Genomic DNA, 8402 nt, shown 5'->3' with positions numbered 1-8402 from the left:
AATGCATTTTATCTGTCTATATTTTATAAATGCATATGAATATAACAAAGTTTGCTTTCATAAAACATTTTCATAAAAATTTAAAATGTCCTAGGCCCTAGATACTGTTTTACTGTCTAAAGGATAAAATAAAAATAGCCCAAAGCATACAAAGTTGCCGATGGGAAGTTTGCAGTCAGTCCAATTCTTATTCTTTTGTAGGTAACTATTCTGTACCTTAGAATGCTTTTGGAACATCTTAAATTTTATAGTAATATGACTAGATTTGACCATTTTTTTCTTTTTTTAAAAATATTTTTATTATTTATATTTTTTAATTATTATTCATACATTAAATCACTATACGTCATTTAGATTGTGTAGAGACTTCACCCAGCATGATATACACCTCAATCCAGCCCAGTTGAGACCACCACGCACAACCATTTTTTTTTCTATTATACTAGACTCTTAATAAACTCTTTCAATATGAATGCTTGTGACCTTTATATCTCTGGGAAGTTCTCATCTATTAGAACTTTGATATTTTCACTCTTTCTAGTTTCTCTTTTTTCCCAGAACTTTAAATATGAGGCAGAATTACATTAATAGCTGCATGACAATCCATTAATTGTAGGTCATCACTCTACTTTTATAAACTTAGGTTGCTATGAGTTGCATTTTTACATATTTTTCTTTTGAATTATTTCCTCAGGAATAATATTTATTAGGTCAAACAGTGAAGATTTTGTGCAGATTTTCTTGAGAACTCAGACATCAGAATCTCCTTTTAAAGAACATCTTCCAAACAGAAGAAGCAAGTCTGGAGCCTGGGGCTATTCCCTGCTGGAATTCAGGCCACCAAGACACAGCCCCTTAGAAAGGTAGACTTGCTTCAGTGAGGGCAGTTCATGTGTTGTGCAGGCACCTGTGAGCCTAATCATCCTTTTTTCTTCACTCTACCTGTATGGTATGTAATATATCTGAGTCAATGGCTGACTCAGGCCCATGGGAACACATATAAAGGCTTGGCCTTGTTTTGTAGTATCTACTTGCTTGAGTAGGTAAAAAATTTCACAAGACCATTTGACTGTGTATATCAGCACCTTCTCAGATGTCTTGATCTATGAGGAATCTATAGGCCACTGTGCCTTTGGAGCTAGAGAAAGTCCATAGGCCCCATCCCAGCTCATTCCAGTGTTTGCACATGCAGAGTCACAAAGTTGGCTTGACGCCAGAGTATTTCTGGCTATGGGACAGACTAGGACTGCAAGTTTTGTTTGTTTTCATAAGGAAAGAGATAGATGACAGGACTTACTTTGTAAGCTTCAAAGGATTATTCAGTGAAAAACCAAATAGCATTTCCCCAGTGGAGAGTTAGGGTGAGACAGGGGTTTACGTGACTGAAGTCAAATGTTACCATGATGGCCAAACCCTGACAGGTCCAGATGCTGTGCTACTTGAACCAGGTGAGCAAGTCTGAGATGTACGTAAAGATATGATCACACCTTTCAAGTGACTGTGTGACACTCCCTTGCTAAAAGCCTGCCTCATCTGCTTTCATTATAGCACAGTCCCATAGAATATAGGTGTAATATCCTAATGGCTTTCCTCTGTGATGTCCCAAGATTTGGATACCCCAAGGCAATTTATTGGAAGAATTTGTATAGAGTTTTCATACTCAAGAGTCCTGGTCATTAATCATCTGTTCAGCAGCCATTTACTGTAATCATATTATGGGGTAGCATGGTATAGTGGACAGAGGATAGAGTCTGAAATCTGTTTGGCTTCATCCTCAGATGTATGATTTTGAGTTATTCATCAAGTCTCTTTGAGCCTCAGTTTCTACAACTATGAAATTTTTATAATACTTGACTTATAGTGTTTATTCAACAATCAAGAGAAGCAGAATAAAATATCACACAAATATTGAACTGAAAATATAAAATAAATATTAATATAATAAAGGTTATAGTGCAAAAAATGGACAATGTATAGAAATGCAAGGAATTTCAGGAGAGAGATGGTTACTATAAAAAAGAGAAACAAATGGATGCCAGAAATTAAAAATATGAGAGTATAGTTGACAAACATCCCCAATAAATTCAGTAGTACACTTGACACTGCCAAAGAAAGATTCAGCAAATTTAAAGATAGGTCAGAAGAAATCATAAAAATGAAATTCTATATAAATGAAAATGAACATAATGAGTGGTTTTGAGCAGTCTGTCCAAAAGAAAACACAGAGGAATAGAAATAAGGATGAAAAATTAAAAGAACAGATTATCTAAAATCTGTGGATAACAGCAAAGGTAACTGCCTCAGATTTGTCTTCTACCTGGAGCTGCAGTTGCTGCAGTTGCTGCAGTTCTAGCTTCAGTTTTACAATGTTCTCCTTGGTCAAAAACGCACTAAGCTGTCTCCAGCAAACAATGGCAAGGCTAAGCCACCAGAAATGCACACCTGATTTTCATGACAAATATGGTAATGCTGTATTAGCTAGTGGAACCACTTTCTGTCTTGCTGTGTGGACATACATAGCAATGCAAATTGAAATACAATGGAACCTGTCTTCTGTTGGCAGAGTCACCCCAAAGAAATAGAGAAATTAGTAATCACCCCAGCTGGTGTAATATTGAATTCTTTCCCCATCAACTCATAACTGATGGCAAGTAAAATATGGCATTATTGAAGAAATAAAGTATGTCTGAAATCTTCAAAAAATTTTAAAAAACCCGTGAATAATAATTTATATATATATATATGTATGTGTGTGTGTGTATGTATGTATGTATGTAATTGATGTAATTGCAATCACAGAAAAAGGCACTAACTCAGAAATACAAGATACTCAGAAAACATCAAGTAGGGTAAGTCAAAAAACACACATGTTCTGTGTACACAAATGCACACACACACACATCCTTAGGCCATCGTGTTTGGAATTTTGAAAATCAAATATAAAGATATAAAGTCTTTTTAAATAAGAATTATTTAATTCATGTTTTTTATTATCATTATCATTCTTATTTTTAAAATTTGCTATAGGTCATGTGCACTCACCAGAGGGAAAGTGAGAAAACAAGTTACCAGGTCCAGGACTTGAACAGCAGTCAGCATGTGGGAAGTCCAGCACTTTAACCACCACACAACCTGATGGCCCAAAAGATATAAAATCTTAAAGAACACCAGAAAACACCAGAAGAACAGATAGAAGAATGAAAGCAGTCATCGTCAGAAACTACTGAAGCAAGATAAAAATCAAGTGATGTCTTAAAAGTGCTGGAAGAAAAACACAAAACAAAAAACAAGCAAAAAACATGGTTGGACCACATGTGGTGGTATAGGCAGTAGGGGCACTGCTGCATGATGCTGCAGGCCATATGAGAAGGCTCCAGGTTTACAGCTCAGGTCTTCCTCAACACATGGGGTATACTAGTGAGTGCGCCCTCGATCCTGGCTGGCTGCAGGGCTTGGGTGAGTAAGGATTGTGGTGTGAGGACGTTGTTAAGAACACCTCTATTTCTCTCTCTTGGTCTTTTTGTCGTGAGGAAAGGAAATAAGGGGGCTGGGAGGCGGCCTGGTGGTTAAGGTGCTGGATTCCCATATGGTCATTCTTGGGTCAAGTGCTGGACCTGGTGGCTTTCTTTCTCACTTTCCCTTTCTTCTCTCTCTCTGTCTTTCTCTGGTCAAATAAAAATAACAATAATTCTGAAATGAAAAAAGAAAATAAATAAATTAACTAAAAAATATGTAAACCTAAATTACTATACTCAGCTCTCTCTTGCCACACCCTCCAAAAAACAATTGGAATACGATTTATTAAGATCATGAAGAAAACTGAAAGAAACTCTTTGTAACTATGTGATAGACAATGACTTCTTAGGACAAAAAAAATACAAAATAAAGAAAATTAAAAATGATACAGTGGACTTCATTGAAGTTCAGAGCTTTTTGGTTAACAAAATGAGATAACAAAACATAATCTGGGATAAAAATATTTGGAAAAATATGTATTTATAGAAGACTTAATATCTATACCATATAAAGGACTCTCAAAACTTAATTTAAAAATATTTTTAAATGGGCAAAAGAGTATAAAAACACTGTGCTAATGAAGATATGTTAATGACAGGAAAGGACATGAAAAGATTATTAGTAATTAGTAAAATGCAAATTAAAACCACAGCTACAGTATACACTTATTAGAAAGACAAAAAACTAACAATAGCATGTACAGATGAGGTTGCAGAGGTTGCAGAGCATAGGGAACTCTCATTTTGCTATTGGTGAGAATGCAATATATATATATATATAGCACAGTTACATTGGGAAAATTTGATAGTTTATATTAACTTCAATATATACGTAGACCTGTTAACTCTATATATGAATATATATATATATGTATGTATGTATATATATATATACACTTTGTTCGAAATTGTCAAATACAGGATATAAGCCAAATGTCTTTTAAGTGGTGAAGACATAAACTGTGGTACATCCATACAACAGAATACTATCCAGCAATAAGAATGAACTACTGGAATCAGCAGATGGCATAGCAATTACATCGCTGGTCTCTCACATGGCTAACTGTGGTTCAAGTCCTGGACCTGGTGGCTTCAAACTCGTGCCTTGGCATGTGTGCCCAAGACACAGGGGAGAGAATAGAGAAGCGACTGTGGCATGGCCATCCACCCTGGGGGATGATTTCTTGCTTTCTATCTTTCTGTCTCTCCTGCAAACTCATGCACCTATAGCAAAAATCTCTCTCTAAAAAAAAAAAAAAAAAAGGAATGAATGTATTACTGATACATTGAACAATGTGGCTTAACTTCACATGCATTATGCTAGATTTAAGCCAGATTTCAGAAATGAAAAATCACTGGAACAGAAACCACATCAGTGGTTGCCAGCAGCTGGGGCTGTGGAGACAAGTTGTCAATAAGAAATATGGGGAAATTTGAAGGTGATAAAACTGTTCTATATCTTAACTATGGTGGTGACTACATAGTTGTATGCATTTTTCAGTGTGTATAAAGAGTAAATTTTATTATGTGTAAATTATATCTAAATATTTTTAAATGTGTCATTTCCAATTGTGAATTTTTATTTATCTTCTTTGTTTAATTGATTTCTAACAATTCCTCTAGTCAGAGAACATACTTGATGCGATTTCAATACTTTGCAATTTATTGAGATTTTCTTTATGGCCCAGCAGCTGGTTCATTTTGGTAAATGTTCCATTTGTACTACAAATGTGTATTCTGCATTTATTGAAAGCCAATTCACAACAACAATATAACCCAAACCTAAGTGCCTAGTGGCTACCTTAACTAGTAATTACAGATTTTAAACCTTTGAATCTCAACTTTCATCTTATTGGCTATTTCTTCACCTGTCTGATTCCTTAATAATGAGTATTCGTTTTAGTAGGGCCAACTCAGGGAAAACTGGAAATGCTATGACAATGCCATGTATTGCCCTTTATCCTTTTCCCTATTCCAATCTTCCTTTTCACTTCAGAGTAAGAACCAGTGATGTTGCAGTTCTATTCTGATATGTTGTGGAGATTTAAACTGATAAATTAATGACCCCTAGTTTGTCTTATAACAAAGATGTTTGTATTTAAATAAAATACACAAAACTTACAATATTAACTTAAGGAGGTACTTTATTTACAAAAAGAGGTATGGTTTGGGGTTGACCTAAACTCACAACCCAGCTGCACCATTTTTCATTAGATATTACCTGGAATAATTTACTTACTCATTTTGGCTCAGTTTTCTCCTCTTTAAGATGGGAATAAGAATTAGCCTGGGCCCAGTTGTGAAGGTGTGGGCAGTAGGGTGCTGCTTTACAATGCTGGAGACTATGTGGAAGGCCCGGGATTAGGTCTCTCAAAGACCAGGATGCTCTTCAACTCCTGCACCCCCATGACCCTGGCTGGCTCGAAAGCTTGGGGGAGGGTAGTGGTGCAAGACTATATTGAAAATCTCTCTTTCTCTCTAAAGAAATGAGTAAATAAACTTTAAAAAAAATTAGCCTGAAAAAAAGATAAAGAAAGAAGAAAGAGCAGCAAGTAGAGAAAACTTAATGGTACACATCATAATGTGGTGCTGTGTGTTGAAAGCAATGAACGTAGCATTATCTTTGATTTGATATTGCACACTGCATGCATTCTTTGTCAATCCATATTTTACCCTGTGAAGATGTTCAGCCAGTAAATGTAAATAAGAAATTATAAAATACGATAAATAAGAAAAAAACCATTCGGCTTGAATTTATAGGGTCATTGTGAGAATCTTATGAGTAATGTGTAGAATATATTTATTTCTATATAGTAGGGATGTTCATGATGGACTCTGCTAAGTCAACATGCCTTTTATAATGGCTTAAGTAGATTCTGTTTGGTTGGATATTGAGGGTATTGGCTTAACTTGCAAACTGACATCCCTACTAAGAGGGACTAGACATGTCTTCTGTGGCATGATGGAAACCAGATGGAAACCATTTCCTCTTTGTGTTTGATTATTTGTAAGTGCTGTGCAGATTTGCAAAACTTTCATGGTGATGTTTAGAGTTGGTGTCAGTAGCAGCAGAATCCCCAGTACAAGATATTTTTCCACATTCCCCTGCTCCTTGACAGCATCTAGGAAAAAAGGGAACTTTTTTTTCTGAATAAAGATTAAAAGGCCTGGACCAAGCTCCACTTGGAGTTGGCCATGTAAATTCTATTTACAAAGTGTAATTTGAGTCCCTATTGTTTGCAAGCTGAGGTAGGCTTTATCATATGCTCCTCCTTAGTGGTTGAAACACACATGAAAAAAGGCTCTGTGAGATTTTGGTAAGTATGCATTTTCTCTGGTTCACTGCAGCTTTGCTAAACTATGTCTTAGATCTCCATGAGGGAGACTGACAGCCATATTTGCTAGCACAGAAGAGAGGGCCCATGGGTAGTGTTGCTTCATTGTGATTCAGGTTAGAGATAGATGCCAAACACCCAACACTGTCTATTTTCTGTCCTGGTTTCTACAAATTGAATGCAAAAAAATATATATAGGAAATAAAAGTCAATGTCAAAGGAGCATTTCTCAAACTCTTTCAGAATGCAGAAAAGAAATTACAACACAGAGTCTAAAATCAGACTGTCTATGTTTAACTCTCTTCTCAGTCATTAACTAGTTACTTACTTTGATCTACCTTGACTCAGTTTCCTTCCTTATTAACTGATGATGGTAGTGATAGCTACCTTATAGATATATTGTAAAAATTGCATGAGATATTATATGGAAAATACACAGAACAGTGCCTGGAACATAGCGAGATCTTAGAGTATTTCTTGTCATCATAATTTCACTCAAACTTAACTGTGACCCTATTTTGGAGAAATAAGTTCTATCAAATAGAAGTGAAGAAACATAGGCTCTAAGAATTAGGATGATTTGCCTAAAGCCATGCCATCAATACTCTTAAGTTGGTATCTACTCCCTTCTACTTCCTTACTACACTGGGCTGTTCCTGTGCACTAGTATGTTAGAGTCACTGCAATATCTATGGAGGATGCTCCCAGGGAAAATGATATGCCACAGAACAGGGCAGAACCGGAATACCTGGGATGTTGGGGGTTGCCACATGTCTTCTTTGACTCTGCTTTCTTAGCTACTTAACATGAATAAATAAATGGTCCATATTAGATACTCCAAACACCCATCCTTAAAATGAAACTGGATTTTTCTTTTTTTTTCACTAGATCAGGATGGTGGAGAACTCATTTAAACTCTCTGCTCTTTATGAAAGCCATCAGTATGAAAAATGAGGACAAGAAATTTGACAGACTAGAAATCTTTGAGGTCATACCTGAAAACTTTCGGCTGTTCTGAAGTCAATGGCCTCTTGGAAAAGAGTTCTATGAAGTAACCTTGAAGACTTCAGATCTTCTCTCTGTCCATATTAGCTTCCTTCTTGCCTTGCTCTAACTTTCTCCCTATAATTCTTCCTCCAGATCCAACAAAAGTCCCTCTTGACTCAACCCAGATCTAGCTAATTAATTTAAATCGACTGGAAAAATTTTTTAAAGGAGATTATTTGGTCATTCATCTCTGGTGGCCACTATGTATACTGCACCTGAGGTATCATGCTAGGTAAAGTCTCTTCACAATCTAAATGATGCATAGCAATTTAATGTATGAATAATTAAAAAAAATACAGTGAAGAGTATGTGTGCAATTTAATGTATGAATAATTAAAAAAAATAAAAAATACAGTGAGGAGTATGTACATGTAGGTGCATGCATGCATATGTGCAAGCTTCTGATTACATTTGGCCGAAGTTATATCCTAAAACCAAGGTCTGTATTTTTGTCCTTGCTGCCAACAAAGGCATCAAGTTACCTTCTTTTGCCAACCAGGAATCA

At 35.8% G+C, this 8402-nt stretch overlaps 1 pseudogene; it reads left to right on the top strand.

The window, feature by feature from the left end:
* Positions 1–2366: 2366 nt before the first annotated feature.
* LOC102468391 (cytochrome c oxidase subunit 7B, mitochondrial pseudogene) lies at positions 2367–2582 on the top strand (annotated as a pseudogene).
* The last annotated feature ends 5820 nt before the right edge of the window (positions 2583–8402 follow it).

Source organism: Tupaia chinensis, unplaced genomic scaffold, assembly GCF_000334495.1.
Source record: "Tupaia chinensis unplaced genomic scaffold, TupChi_1.0 Scaffold000115_1, whole genome shotgun sequence".
In the NCBI taxonomy this organism is placed as follows: domain Eukaryota; kingdom Metazoa; phylum Chordata; class Mammalia; order Scandentia; family Tupaiidae; genus Tupaia; species Tupaia belangeri.
This window is presented reverse-complemented; position numbering and strand designations above follow the sequence as displayed.